This window comes from Eubalaena glacialis, chromosome 17, assembly GCF_028564815.1.
Source record: "Eubalaena glacialis isolate mEubGla1 chromosome 17, mEubGla1.1.hap2.+ XY, whole genome shotgun sequence".
Classification (NCBI taxonomy): domain Eukaryota; kingdom Metazoa; phylum Chordata; class Mammalia; order Artiodactyla; family Balaenidae; genus Eubalaena; species Eubalaena glacialis.
This window is the reverse complement of record NC_083732.1, coordinates 29,202,477-29,219,075: the sequence shown is the minus strand read 5'-3', so window position 1 is coordinate 29,219,075 and position 16,599 is coordinate 29,202,477. Positions and strand designations below refer to the sequence as shown.

General features: G+C 38.7%; 1 protein-coding gene across 1 annotated transcript in view; it reads right to left on the bottom strand.

The window, feature by feature from the left end:
• E2F5 (E2F transcription factor 5) overlaps positions 1–16,599 on the bottom strand; it is a 28,457-nt gene that overhangs the window by 10,803 nt on the left and 1,055 nt on the right. The window lies entirely within an intron of this gene.

The window sequence follows — 16,599 nt, the reverse complement described above, 5'->3', positions numbered from 1 at the left end:
CATTAAACCTCACTTCCTTTTTGGAAAATGGGATGACAACACATGCTGAATTGTGGGGATTAAACTGGATCATCTTAGCACAGTGTCTGCTGCATAATTTAAATATCGGTAAGTAACCGCCTCATCATCAAATACAGGTTGAAACGAGATCGTGGGTAAGTTAGAGTTTGCATGTATACGAACCTATCATATTTTATGTAGTGTTTTTAAAAGTTGCGTGTGAATTCTTAAAGTTTTATTAAGTAATCCAAGACCTTTGTACTTAATAAAATCATACAATGAATCACCACCACCTTCATTCATTCATTCAGCACCCACGGGGTGCCAGGCCCGTCTGGGTCTTAAGGATACAGTGGTGACAGAACGAATTCCCTGACCTCAAAAGAGGGAGGGGAGTTAATAATGTACAAATAATTATGTTAGGAGGAATGCATGTAGGAAGGTGCTATATTTAACAGGATTTTCAGAGAAGAGCTCCCTGATAAGGCAACATTTGAACTGAATGAAGTGACCCCTGGGAATATCTGGCAGTAAGTGCAAAGGCTCTGAAGTGGGAGATGCTTAGGTCCTTCAAGGAAAGGCGGGCAGGCCAGTGTGGCCAGAATAGTGATTGAGAGGGAGAATGGGAAGGGGGTGTGTAACAAGAGGAGGAAGAAAGGGGAGGGGGAAGAGAGAGACACAGAGACAGGGAGACAAAGATGATAACGTGGAAGAGGTAGCAAGGGGCCAGATCACTGGGGTCTTGCAGGCCACTGTAAAGACTTCAGCTTTTACCCCCAGTGAAACAGAAAGTCACTGGAAGGCTCTGAGCACACAATGATTTGGCTCCACATTTTAAATGGTTCTCTCGGGCTGCTCTGGGTGAAAGAAAAGAAGCCAGTGAGAAAGCAATGGCAATAATCCATTCAAGAGATGGCCGTGGCTTGGGTGAGGGGGTAGCTGTGGAGGTTGTGAGAAATGGCGAGATTCAGGATCTTTTTTTTTGATAGCTTTTTAAAATTTTTTTTATTTTTTTACAGCTTTATTGGATTATAATTGCTTTACAACGTTGTGTTAGTTTCTGCTGTACAACAAAGTGAATCAGCTATATGTAGACACATATCCCCCCACTCTTGAGCCTCGCTCCCACCCTCCCCATCCCACCCCTCTAGGTCATCTCAAAGCACCGAGCTAATCTCCCTGTGCTATACAGCAGCTTCCCACTAGCTATCTGTTTTACACATGATAGTGTACATATGTCAGTGCTACTCTCTGAATTCGTCCCATCCTCCCCTTCCCCCACTGTGTCCACAAGTCGGTTCTCTACGTCAGTGTCTCTGTTCCTGCCCTGCCACTAGGTTCATGAGTACCATTTTTCTAGATTCCATATATATGCGTTAATATACGGTATTTAGGATCTATTTTGAAGGTACAGCAAGCAGGCGATCCTGAGAAAGGAATCAAGAGTAACTCTTCAGTTTTTGACATGAGCAACTGGAGATGAGGAAGGTTGCAGGAGGAATAGGTTTGGGGCACTGAAAATCAGGAGCTCGGCTTTGGACATGTTGACTTCCAGGTGGGAGAAATCAAGAAGGCCACTGGACATGGGGAGTGTGTGGGTTAGGGGAGAAGTCCAAGCTAGAAATACAAATTCAGAAGCCATTAGTAAAGAAGACATTTTAGGACACCGGATGGAACCTACTGGATTCACCTAGGAGGTGAGCATAGAAGGGGAAGATGTCTAAGGGCCAACCCTGGGGTTCGCCAGTGTTTAAGATCCGAGAAATGAGGGGCAACCTGCCACTGAAGTAAGAGAAGTAGGAAGAGTGGGGTCTTGGAAGCCAAGGGAAGAGTGTAAGAAAGAGTGACCATGTTAAGTATCGCTGGCAGGGAGACCTGATTCACTGAGACCTGATTCATGGATTAGACTTTGGAAAGATCACGAGTGACCTTGGTCGGCGCCGTTTTGACAGAGTGGTGGAGTAGAAAGCCTTCATGGAGAGATTCCAGGACAGAGTGCAAGGAAAGCTGGAGTGGACAGCTCTTTTGAAGATTTCTGCTGCAAAGAGGAACAGAAATGGGGCAGCAGCTATAGGGAATCGTGGGGTTTCCCCAGGAAGTTTTTTTTTCCCTTCATTTCTCTTTTCTTTTAAAGATGGAGCAATTTCAACATGCGAGTATGCTGATAGGAATGAGCCAGTAAAGGGGGAAGAGGGATAATTCATGATGCAGGAGAGAGAAGGGGCAACCACTAAAGAAACAGCAGTAAGTAGGCAAGGGGGGGATGTGAATCAGACTAGCTGAGGATCAGCCTTACATAATAAGAGGGCATATTAATAATTGAAGCTCATCAGAGTGCCCAAGTGCAGCTGTGGGTACGATAGTAGATAAGGGGAGAGGTTAGACACTTCCTTCTGGTTGCTTTTTTTTTCTCATCAGTGGAGGTGGGAGTGGAGGAGTGAAGGGGGAGGGGGTGGTTAGTGGTTGAGAGAGGAGAAGTGTGAAATCCTCATCTAGGAAAGCCAGAGAATAAGTCGTGTAGAAGGAATGCTGGACCCCACTATGGTCCTGTTCAAGTTAGTGGTCCTGAATTTAAAGTGAGAGCCATCAGAATCACTGTGCATTTTCCTGCGGCCCTGCAGAAAGGCTGGAGTGTTGTCAAGGGACAGGCAGAGAACAAAATGGGTGCATCCTCATCCCATGCTGGCACTGTGTCTGTTGAATGCACATGAGTATGCATCAAATTTACTTTAAAAGTTTACATTTACTATTCTAGGACCTGACCTATATAGCCATAGGGAAGCATCTATTAGATGCTCATTTTTTCAGGAAAAACAAACATAACCCTCTGAAAGACATAGATCTCCCCTCCAAATATTAAATTCTTTTCTAAAAATATGTCACCAATGGTGAACAAACTGATATCCACAGGTGGAACAAAATTAAAGCTTGTGATGTTTTTAAGAGGTGGACAAGTCAAATAAAACCTAAGAGCTCAGAGAGATCACATATAAGTGCTAAAAAGGGCTTTAAGAGTTTTCTGGCCCCACCCCTTCACTTGAACAAATGAGTCCACTAAGACCACTGTTAATTCTGGGAGGGAGAGAGATTATGTGGTAGCTTTATTTGGGTTAGGATTAGTTGCGGCTCATTTGCTCAAGGATGTTCTTCCGATGCAGCCCGATGCTTCATTTAAAAGGGCTGACATAAACACAGTAACTCTGGAAACATCCTGTCTTTCAGGTTCTCCATCTGTAAAGCAGGTACTTTACTCTCTTCCAGGACAACAACTGTTGACACACATGCACTCAATGTCTTAGCTACTGTGCTACAGAGACTAACATTACAGCGAGGAGGGCCACATCCAAAAATCAAAACTGTGCAATACAAACACTACAAGGGACTTTCCTGGTGGTCCAGTGGTTAACACTCTGCGCTTCCACTGCAGGGGGCACAGGTTTGATCCCTGGTCGGGGAACTAAGATCCCGCATGCTGCACGGCACGGCCAAAAAAAAAAAAAAAACCACTACAAAACATCAATTAGTTATATACACGTGCATACAGACGTGCCCAAGTGATGGGATCCTGAATATAAGGTGGAAGGACCCCAGGTAATACACCAAGATTGCCTATGAAATATTTTAATGAGAAGTTTTAAAAAACTGTGCTCGATGGTATGTTGCTTTATCTCATGGTAAGATTACTAGCTAATTTCAAACACTGTTAAAGATAACTGAGATGTAGAATGTTTGATTTCAACCCACAGTTAAGAAGAACCATTTATAAGCCAGTAATTGGATAATTGTGTAATAGGATCTTTCACAGATGTTATCTAACTTAATGCTCACAACTGCTTTGTAAAGTAGGTATCATTCTCCCTGTTTTATAGGAAACAGACTCAGAAGGCTAATGAATAATCAGGTGGAATCTGGCATTAATTATATATTCATGAAATAAATTTGTGGCAAAACATTTTCAAATGGGCTTCTATTATTTTAAAAGACTGGTGGACAGTCATAAGTTCCCAAGCTATACAAATGCACTGAGTAGCAATTCGAGTACCACTAGTCTGCAGGTGGTTCCATCTAGAGTGTATAAAATGGTCTGAAAAGGCAGAAAGATCTTCATTTCCACTTATTTATTTATTCAAAAATAATAACCAGTAACAAAAAAACTGTAAACATATCTAAGTCTTCGGGACCATGGCTAACACCTGGCAGAATGAGGATGAAAAAATGAAACAGTCCTGTAAAGTAGAGACAAAGTGTTATAAGAGACTGAAAAAAGAGAGATTACTGCAGGTGGGGGCAAAAAAGGAAAGAGTTCCTGGAGGAGGTTGCTGTGTGCTTTCAATGCATCTGTAGAGGATGTTACATCAGTAAGGAAATTAAATACCCAAAAAATAAATAACTTACTTTAAGGCTACAAAGGGCTTCCTCCAGAAGCAGCGCTAAGCACACAAGTGTTTTAATGAGTAAACCTCCCCCGAAGAAATCTCTCCTAAAAAAATCTGCAGTGCTTTCACTACCTCTAACTACTACTCTATATGATACTTTTAAGTGCATAAGCTTTAAATTTGTTCTAATTCTTAATTTTTTTTAATAAACTCTACATAAGCTTTTGAAAAGAAACTTCATTTGTACTGCCTTACTCAAGTCACCAAAGATCTCTCAAAAGAAAAAAGAAGATACTTGATAAAATATCTATTTAAGTAGGAAAAGCCTGCTGAAACTCAGCTCTAGAGATTGCTTGCCTAAGTCCCCAACTGCATGCTTTGTAATTCTCATATGTGTTAAGTTTCTAAAACAGGAGCAAAATTAAGCATGCATTTGCTATTCTACCACTGGGATTTGTATCTGCACATTTTCTATCACCCTGATGGTTAGAAGTTAGGAACCAAAGAAGTGGCATAGAAGTTAGGAACACGGGCTACCTGTAAGATAACAGTTAAGATATTGTTGTTGTGAAGATTAAATGAGTATATTTGAAACACTTAGGAGAGTGTCTCGTACATCACGAGTATTACATTCGTGTTAGCCATTATCACTATTATAGATCCAATTTCTCACCTATAGTAAGAAAACATTGTCTTTTGAAAAGTGTATCATGGAACGTAACAGACCACATTTACTTACTTATCTGGTGTAACTCTCTAACTGTAACACTTCAGAACACAGTCAAGCACAATGAAGTAGGAAAAAGGGCTTCTGCAGAAGCAAAATTAGATATAAAAAGGTATGTTTTATTACTCAAATAGTTCACCCCATTTGGATCCTATTTACTCCTTCTTTTCTATGATTCCTAACAGTGGAGCTATTTAATTTCAACGTCCACAAGAGAACTGGAAGTACCATCTGGGACACTGGCGAGGTACCTAAGCAGCAATCAAGGGATGTGGCAGAAATTACAGAAAGGATAAAAAACTCACTAAGCAGACAAAGCTGAGGTCACTGGACATGGCAATAATCCAACATACTTAGAAAAGCTTTGAGGTTATCACCTCCAAAGGATACAAAAAATAATATTCATCATGACTATCCCAAGTTACCAAAAGAGTAAAATCAAGCACAAAGACATGTGTGATGCATTTTGGAAATTTTTCAAACCAAAATGGTTAAATGTTCTTTTATAAGAAATAATGTTATTAATAGACATAAACCCTTAGGTAATCAGAAAACTCAGCTATGGACAAAATCTCATTATCTAAAGGATAAACAATGGTTTCAGAATACCTGGACTTGTCATTATCAAGAAGAATATACTAGTCAGATGTGGATTTTAAAATAAATCCAAAAATCTCAAAGGGATTACAGTGAATGTGACCAATGACTGAGTTAAACTCAATTTTCATGTCAGCTTCCTTCGTAACTGTGACCAGCGGCCTATTCTGAAAACTGATTAACCGCCCCCCAAATAACTGGGGCATCTCTGTCTCAAACACACATACACACACCCACACAGACACGCATATGTATATACATCAAAATGTCAAAAATTTCCTTCACCAAGAACTTCTAAATGTCAAATCTATAGAAGAAATAAAAATGAAAAGATAAAGATTTGACTATCTCAATAATTAAAACTCACATAAAAGAAAGTATGAAGACCACGAATTAAAACATGGACAAAAGATAAATTTCACACCAAAAATTTGTTAACATTCTTGAAAAAGTTTTCAAACTTTTAATGAGTTAGCAAAAGAATAATAAAGAAATGCAAATTGAAACAATGAAAATATACGTCTACACAGAGAATTGTACCTGAATATTCATAAAAGCCCAAAATTGGGAGCAGCAGGTGAATGCATAAGCAAAGTGTACTATATCCACAAAACGAAATGCCAATCAGGGACAGAAAGGAATGAACTATTGGTACAGGTAACAATGGGCGTGAATCTCCAGAACATCATGCTGAGTGAAAGAAGCTAAACCCAGAGCACATACTGTATGAGTGCATTACCATGAAGCTCTAGCAAAGGTCGTTTTAATCCATGGAAAAGAAAACAGAACAATGGTTGCTTGGCAGTGTGGGGAGGTTGGAGTTTGGCTGGGAGAAGGCAAAAGGGAGCTAGCTGTTTTGGGTGATGGAAATGTTACACATCTGGTTGTGGTGGTGGTTACAGGTACAAGCATTTGTCAAAACTCACTGAACTGTACACTTAAAATGGGAGCATTTAATGGGTGGAAATTATACCTTTACAATGTTGACTTAAAAAACAGAGATACTATTATTCATCACCTTTCAAATTTGTGGAATATGAAAACATCAGAATACCCAATATTGATTCATTCTATCTATCCATCACTTGTCTAACAAACACCTGGAAACAGCACTTACAATGTGCCGGGCACTGTTTAAGTGTTTTAAAAGTAAAAACTCACTTTAGCCATTCCTATAATGATAATCACATGAGATAGATACTATTATTGTCACCATTTTTGCAAAAGAGGAAAGTGAAGCTCAGTAACTTGCCCAAGGCCACTGAAATGGTATGGTAAAGTCAGGATGTGAACCCAGGGTGTATACTTTTAGCCATTGCAAATACTATTTCTGATGTGGTGAGGTGGCTGGTCATGATTATATGCTGCTAGTGGAGTATAAGTACTATCTTTTTGTAAAGCAATTTGGCAACATCCATCAAAGGTTTTACATTTTTATTATCCTTTGATCTAGTAATTCTTTAGTATAGATTATCAGAAGCAGAAATAATTCAAAAATGTCTAAATGCCAAAAATGTTTCCTGGACCTCTGGTGCTAAATCCAGTGGACACTACAAAGTCTTGTATCCTCTGCAGCACTTGACTCTGGTTCTCTCCTTCCTAAAGCACTGTTCCCTGGCCTTGCTGTCACCACAACCCATAGGTTTTTCCTCCTCAGTCTCGGGCTGTTTCTTCTCAAGTCTCGTTTTTCTCTGCTGCTCCTGAACTACGAGTGTTTGCCCAAGTTCCATTCTTAGTCCTCTTTCCACTCTAAACCTTCTCCCTTACATACCTCATAAACCAATCATTTCCAGATCAAACTGGTAGCCCTGGTCTTCTTCTTGAGCTCCAGATTCATAATTCCCACAGGTTGCCAAATATCTACTCAAGGATGGCCTATAGGCATCTCATACATGCCCAGAACTGAACTTCCCTTTCCTCCAAATTCCTTTCCTCTTTTCGTAATTTCTAAGTGAAAACCACCACCATCCACTCAGCTGACCACGCCATGACCTGGCAGTCATCCATGATTCCTTTTCCTATAGACTCAGCATCCAAGTTCTGTCACTTCTACAATGAAGCATCTCATCTCCCCACTTCTTTATATTTCCACTGCTCGACCTTAGTTCAAGCCTGTAATCTTGCCTAAATTACAACCATACTCTCTAAATTCAACAGTCATCTGATTTATAGCTTTGCAAATGTACCATTTCTTTCTCTGGCCTCGTGGCTCTGGCACTTGCTGTCTTGCTGGGAATGCCTTTTCACCTAATTCAAATCTGATCACATCCATTCTATTTGTTGAAAGCTTACAACAGGCTGGCTGGATCAGTACTGGTAACACACAAGACACAGCCCCTCGCCTCACAGAGCACTTGGTCTAGCAGGGAACACAGGCAAATAAATAAATGAAGAAACAATCCCATCTTGTGATGAGGGGTATTAAGTAAAAGAACAGGTAACGGAGAAACAGAATAAATGGGAATCAACTTCAGCCACTTTAGATTAAGGGGAAGAGTCAGGAGATGCATCTGCATCAGTTTCCTATGGCTGCTGTCAAAATTACCACAAATTTAGTGACTTAAAACAACACAAATTTATTATCTTATAGTTCGGTAAATCAGAAGTCCAAAACGAGTCTCACTGAGTTTGGATCAAGGTAAGGCTGTGTTCCTTCTGGATGCTCCAGCTTCTAGAGTCTGCAGCATTCCTTGGCTAGTGGCTCCTTTCCTCCAGCAATGGTTGGGCCAAGTCCTTCCACACTGCCATCTCTCTGGCTCTCTCTCTTCTGCTTCCCTCTTCCACTTTTAAAGACCCTTATAATTACCAATGGGCTCAGATTCATAATTCAGAAAAATCTCCCCATCTTAACGTGAGCTGATTAGCAACTTTAACCTTAATTCCCCTTAACTGAACAGATTCACAGGTCCCCGGAATTAGGCCATGGGTATCTTTCAGGAGTCATATTCTACCTACCAAGCATCTAAGACAAGGAAACATTTAAACTGAGACCAGAGGGTTTAGAGAAATGGCCAGTCAAATAAGGGAGTGTGTGTGTGTGTGTGAATGTGCTCCAGGCAGAAGGAAAGGCCTGTGCAGCAGCCATAAGGTGGAGAGCAGAGGGTGTGTGAAGCATTAGAAGAACTGGAGCCATGGAAGGGGCAAGTGTGCTAAAAGAAGGGAAGGACCCCCAGAAGAGACAGGGTCCTGTAGGCACTGGATGTTGTTCTAAGTAGAGGAGCAACACGAACTTAAATTCTACATATATCAATGTCACCTGACTTTTTGAGTCCCTTAGTCCCAGCTCCACTCTCACTGCTCCCTGGAGCCGTCAATGGCTCCCACATCACGGGTCCCCAGGGCTCAGCAGGGTCTTCCATACCCCCTTACGGTGTGAAAGTGCCCAACTCCCATTTCCCTCACTTTTCCCCACAACCATAAGCTGTAAGCTACTAAAGGAAGGGGCTAGGGCACACATTGGTTAACTTATATTTATTGAATGAGATAGAACAAAACCTAGAAACAACTAATATATTACCAACCTAAAAGAATGGTGAATTCTGGATAATATGATAGATATAAGTTGAGGCCCTCACAATTTATGTTTATAATTTGGGAAAATAAAAGTTTGACCTCAGCTATGAAAAGGTGTAACAAATTGGAGAAATACTGAAAATTGAAAATAGTGGCTCTCTTGGGGTGGTGGCATACTGGGTAATTTTTATTCTGGACTATATTAATTTTTTCCAAGTTTTCTACTATTTGTATGCTATTTCAACAGATACATTTTAAGTTTAAAAAGGTAAATCAGAAAAAATACCCTCCCTTGTACAAACATATTAAGTTTAAGACATAAAGGGAGACCCATGGACTAATAATTGGGGAAAGTTAGCCTTAAATGGCAAAATCTAAAAGAAATGTATTTATAAGAAATATTTACCATGCCAATACTTACCATACTAAAGAAATGGCATAACATAATACACACGTCCAGACAAATGTATGTGTGATCCACACTGAGAGGCACTATTTAAACACTGACTTTTATGATTCATCCTTAGATTATGATCTCATTCTTAAAAATATCACTGATATTTATATATCAGTGATTTATATCACTGATATAAAAATATCAGTTTATACCATTGAGTGCACTTGATATTAAGGTAGACATTCTCTGGAAATTAGTACTTTCACTCCTGATTTCTTTCTCTTCCCCTTTGCCTGGTATACCTCAATTTAAAATTTTTGAGTCCTTTTCTTTCTTGGTGCTTTTCTTGTACAGAATGGATGCCTGAATTTTTTTCATCTAAACAACTTTATTAAAAAGAAAAAGGAATCGGATGCATTCACATACTGGAGAAACTAGCAGGTTTCAATTATTACTCATTTGATGTTTCCTGTATATTACGCTTTAATGCTTTTACCTTTTCATCCTTTTTTACGGATTTGTTAAGCTTTCTGTGTTATGTTTTCCCTTTGTAAGATACCAATTCAAAGTGTATTTCTAGTCTATTAAGTTACCTTTAAAATTTTAATAACATATTTATAAAAAGAAAATGATGCATAAAATCAGCCAAAGCTCAACTAAAATACTTGGGCACTCTGCTAATGAAATCTCTCAGTTACCTGAGGGTCTCAACTAGACACTCCTTACTCTTATCCTTGTGACAATCTTCCTAAAATGTCTACAGTCCTGCCTACACATACTCTCCATTCAAGGAAAGAGTCTTTCCCAGTGATGGAGGCCCTCGCATCATTTGAGCATCATCTCATTCACTGCTCAGTCCCCTGGAACACAAATGATGAAGATTAGCTACAGCTGCACTGATCTTGCTCTTTTTAAAAATTAAATCCAAAATTTAAAAATTTTATAATTTTCCTATTCCCCTGTAAGTAAAACAGAATTTTACTGTAAAAGTGGATTTTAATTTATTCCATTATAGAAATGACTCTCAAAGCTTACTCATTTCCACTAGAAATTAGGTCCCTTAATTAGTAATGTGAGATTTGAATGCCGTAATATGCTGCCATTCAGACAGGAGCAGAGACTATTCCAGAGCAATTAAATGGGGCATTTCTTCCATCCCTAGCCTCCAACATTTTCCCAAGAGTAGCTCTCATCAATCTTAGTGAACTCCTAAAGGGTCAACTGTTGACATTAATTCCTTCTACTACCAGAACAGTTCTTTTTGATTTGTGAATAATATGATTGAAAAAGAAGAGGCAGTAGAGCTCATTCCATGGTTCTCAGATGTCAGTAGGTATCAAAACCACCTGGGGTATGTATTTAAAATGCAGATTCCTAGGCTCCTCCCCTGGCCCTACAGAGCCTGATTTCCCAGGTCTGACATTAGAATCTTTTTTTTTTTTTTTAAAGATCCAGAAGATGCTGACATATTTGACCATTGGTCTACACATTGAGAAAGCTGGTGGAATCCCTTTCAGGCCACCACCTTTCTTTAAGTGTGAGGGTGGAGAGACTGTACAGCTTAGCACAAAAATAAAATCTGCCTGGGGCTTCTCGGTTCACAACTACTGCCACCACTTATGGTGGCTCATCCCTTCTTCTTCCTTCCACTTTAATGATAAGATATACAGGATGTGGAACATGCCCAAGACACACTGCTGATAAGTGGCAGAATCAAGACCAAGAACTCACTAGTACTGTCCATTTATCCCATTTATCCCGTCCAGAACTGGAAAACGAGATGGCTGGCTTTTTTTCTTTTTTTTTTTTTACTTTCTTGTTCTCTAGAAAAGTTGTTCTTCACATTATACCAAAACTTCAGAGGTAGGAACACTTTGCTTAGCATGGCATCAATTCTGACATCAGACTATCTGGGCTCTTATCTCCTTTACTGTGGATATTGGCTGTAACCAGATAACCTCATTAAGCCCCAATTTCCTAATCAGCAAAATGGAAATATAATATCTCCCTTATAGTTTTGTTACAAGGATTAAATGCGCTGATACAAGTAAAGCATCTGGCATAGTGCCAGTCACTTAGTATTAGCTACTAGTAATCATTTTTATTAGTGTTGTAGGGCTTTAGTCTCCTAAGAATTTTCTTTTGCCATTTGGTCATGCATCTTGTATTTGACAGATGTTTAATAATTAGACCCTGGAATAGATGTATCCAGAGAAGCTTTATATATGCATCTTTAATATATTTTATTTTTTAGAGTAGCTTGAGGTTCACAGCAAAACTGAGTAAAAAATAGAGATTTTCCATAAATCTCCTGCCCCCACACATGCACAGCCTCCCCCACTATCAACATCCCTCACCAGAGTGATACATTCATTACAACTGATGAACCTACACTGACACATCATAATCACCCAAAGTCCATAGCTTACATTAGGGTTCACTGTTAGTGTTGTACATTCTGTGGGTTTTAATAAATGTATAATGACATGTATCCACCATTGTAGTATTGTACAGAGTAGTTTCACCGCCCTAAAAATCCTGTGTTCCACTTGTTCATCTTACTCCCCTAACCCCTGATCTTTTCCTGTCTCCATTGTTTTGTGATTTCCAGAATGTTATATAGTAGGAGTTATATAGGATGTAGCCTTTTCAGACTGGCTTCTCTCACTTAGTAATATGCATTTAAGGTTCCTCCATGTCTTTTCATGGTAATGACTCATTTTTTTCAGCACTGAATACTATTCCATTGTCTGGATGTACCATAGTTTATTCATTCGTTCACCTACGGAGGGACATCTTGGTTGCTTCCAAGTTTTGGCAATTATGAATCAAGCTGCTATAAATATCCATGTGCAGGTTTTTGTCTGAACATAAGTTTTCAACTCCTTTGGGTAAATACCAAGTAGTGTGACAGCTGGATCATACGGTAAAAGTATGTTCAGTTTTTTAAGAAACTTCTGTAACATTTTGCATTCCCACCAATAGTGAACGACAGTTCCTGTTGCTCCACATTCTTGCCAACATTTGGTGTTGTTAGTGTTTTGGATTTTTGCCATTCTATTAGGTATGTAGTGGTACTGCAGTATTGTTTTACCTATTTTTTTAAATTGCAGTAAAATACATATAATATAAAATTGGCATCGTAACCATTTTTTAAGTGTATAATTCAGTAGTTTTAAGTACCTTCACATTGTTGTGCAACCAATCTCCAGAACTCTTCTAATCTTGCAAAACTGAAACTCTATACACTTAGTATTAGTTTGCTAGGGCTGCATAATAAAAATACCACAGACTGGGTGCTTCAAACAACAGAAATTTATTCTGTCACAGTTTTGGAGGCCTGAAGTCCAAGATCAAGGTGTTGGCGAGTTTGATTTCTTCTGAAGCCTCTCTCCTTGGCTTGCAGATGGTCTCCCTCGCTGTGTCCTCACATGGGCTCCCCTCTGTGCACAGGCATCCCTGGTGTCTGTGGGTCCAAATTTCCTCTTCTTACAAGGACACCAGTCAGATTGGCTTAGTGCTTACCCTAGTGGCCTCATTTTAACTTAATCATCTCTTTGAAGGCCCTATCTCCAAATACAATCACACTCCGACTACTGGGGGTTACGACTTCAACATATGGATTTTGAGGGAACGCAATTCAGCCCCAAACGCCCAAGAAGCAACAACTTCCCATTCCCTCCTCCCCCAGCAACCACTCCTCTACCTTCTGTCTCTATGAACTTGACTACTCCAGTTACTTCATAAAGTGGAATCATACAGCACTGTCTTTTTGTGACTAGCTTAATGTATTCAAGGTTCATCTATGTATCAGAAATTCCTTCTATTTTAAGGTTGCATAATCTTCCATTATATGTATATACCACATTTTGCTTATCTACCATTTGTTGATGGACCCTTGGGTTGTGTCCACATTTTAGCTATTGTGAATAATGCTGCTATGAACATAGGTATACAAATATCTGTTCAAGACCCTGTTTTCAATTCTTTGGAGTATATACTCAGAAGTGAAATTGTGCTGAGAATTTTTAAGCATGCACTAAAGTTCTGGCTCTCCTACCCATATCTCTCTCCTTAGGATAATCCTTGCTTTATTCTGTGACATCACAAACTAAGACCTTAGATTATTTATTTCTTCCACAGTGTGTATTAATCAGCTAATCATAAATGGGTATGAGTCAGGGACCTGTGAGATAAGAAACACCATAAGTATTTTATCATATTAATCCAGGTATCGTTCAGGCAATTGATAACTTGAACAATTATAATAAATGAGATAAGCAATCTTGAGCATACTTTAAAAAGTTGAAGATGGCATCAAAATGGCAAATACAGAAACTCAGTTATAAATTAATAGGACTTTTCAAAACAACATATATAGACAGTCATGACTATCCTAACTTACTTAAATTTTTAGTTCTATAAAAATAGAACCCTAGTTTAATTTGTGAAGTAATATGAATTTGTCATCAATAGCCTCATTTTCAATGCAGAAGCTCAATACCTTCTCTTCTATCATGAGTAGAGGCATAAAAATAATCATGCATTTTTCTTTACAAGAAAGATTCCATGCCCTTACACAGATGAAAAATTTAAGAAATTAATTTTTTTTTAGGAATACTGAAAGTCAGGATAGCACAGAGAATAAGAAAATATTGTCTAGTTTCAAGTCATAGCTGTGACTTTCTACTGTGTGACATTGGGCAAGTTACTTAACCTATCAGTTTTCTCATCTGTGAAATGGGGATGATAAGTCCAAATTTCAACTGTTAGGATGATAAAATTAGTTAATATATGTTAAATGCCTGGCACATACTAAGCTCTCAATAAATGTCAGCTACTAACAGCATAAATTGGCAAACCACATAACTGGAAAGGACCATGACATAACTTGTCATCTCACTAAAATAAAGAGAGAGTAACTACCCCACTCCCACTATTGTAAATGAGGTTATATCGTGGTGGTGTAAGAGAAAGATATTGAATAAAAATTTCTCAAACCAGCTCCAAGGTGTTTCCATTCTCTCCTAACTGTTAAATTATACTAGAACAGCTTTATTAGAATTTGTTTGTTTTGTTAAGCTATGTCCTCAATTAGTTAAATTACTAAGAAGAAGTGCATCACTAAGATACAGCATTATGTTCTTATTCTTCAGTAGTATATGTTACAAGTTAGAAAAGAAATAGCATCGAAGTGGTTTGGATATTTTATGGATATCTAAGATATTTGGATGTGATGGTTGATATTTTTTATATTCATGATATTCACAAAAATGATGTTTCATTAATTGCTTCTTAAAAAATATCAAGTGTATAATGCAAAAGTGCCAATAACTTATGTTGAAATACACCACCCCCAAGTAAGAATATAAGAAAAATATGTGATTTTATCATTTCAAATTAGAGAAACTTTATAATTGTCAGTGTTAATTCATCTTCAACATGTCAGAAAAAGTCTTTATGATCTTTTACTATGGTGTACAATAAGAAATATCATTGGAAAGATTTCAGTGTAAGATTTTTATAATATAAGATTTTACACATATATACAAGTAAACATATGTAAATAAATGAAATATATATATCCATATATATGTGAAAAAGAATGATACTCAAACTGTTCTCTACAACTAAAAAGTCGTTAATATAATGAGACCTAATGTCACTGCAGAAACCCTTGAACTTTTAAGAAAGTTCCAGGATGGATGAAACAATGTTGTTATGACATATTAAACTCCATTTCCTACTCATTGCCTCTGTGACTTCTGGACAGCAAAACGTGGCCACAGATGAAGCAGGAAGAAGCCAAAGAATTCAGGGGAAAGCAAGGGCAAAGTTCCACCATATTCCAAGGCAAGTTGCAGAAGCCCTCACAGTCAGCCCTCAGAGTTCAGTTTCATCCGGAAAATCCCAAACTTTCCTGATTCCTTACTGAAGTCACAGGCTACAACTGAACTTCTAGATTTTGAATAGTAGTTTGCAAGCTATGCTTTGTAACATCCCTGGCTTTCACTGATGACCTCATGACTTCCTGTGAAATTCTTTAAACAGAATCCAATTTAGTTCACAACAATTTAAATACTATATATGCCATAAAGCACTTTCAGGGAGGGAGGTATGGAGGAAAGAGCTGGTGGGGAAAAAAAGAGAACAAGAATTTCCAAGGGTGTGGGAAAATTCTAGGAGTAACACTTCAAAAAGAAGAGAGTAGAAACTACTTCCGAAAATGCAAAATATGTGCATCGTGCCTCATTTGTATAAACTAGAACAATTCAGATAATTCAACAATCACATACTGAACACGTACTACACCCAGGGAAAGGAGACGGCATTCAAAGACATACCTCACCTCCTGCACTACACTGAGAGGAGGGCCCCTAGCAGAGGCCATCAAGTTGGCCTTTGTGAGTTCAGGGCAGGAAGAACCAGAAGATGCTCTCCTGCTCAGATATGCTGCTTCTGTTACTCTAGGCACAGCCCTGATGATTGCAGTCACACTCTCAAGCTAGGAAAGGTGGCCCTCCCCTAGGTGCTGGGACCAATCTTCTGCAGTGATTACTGACTCGTTAGTAATTTTTGTTTGTTTTTAATGCTTTACTTCTTACTTAAACTGCCTGTGCTGGCTGAATTTTAATTCAAGTGTGATCACAGCGCTGTTCCTCAGCGCTGTGGAATCCTTCCAAGTCCTGCCTGGAACGGTTAAGTCATTTTGTTTAACGGAACAGCTTTTGATGCATGTTGCTGTTTGAAAATTTCAAACTGTAGTAAAAGACAAGCACACGGTCTCGTGAAATAGGAAAGAGTTTACTGAGCGCTTCCATCTTTTGGGGTGAAAATTATAAAACACCCCTTTTTCTTGTGATGGCAAATCTCGCTTTTAGAAATTTATATCAGATACCAAATTAAGTCACAAGTCACATATCCCTCTTAATCATCAGGATGATGAAAAGAAGTGCACAAGGAAGAGGTTTCTTAAATTACTATTATTG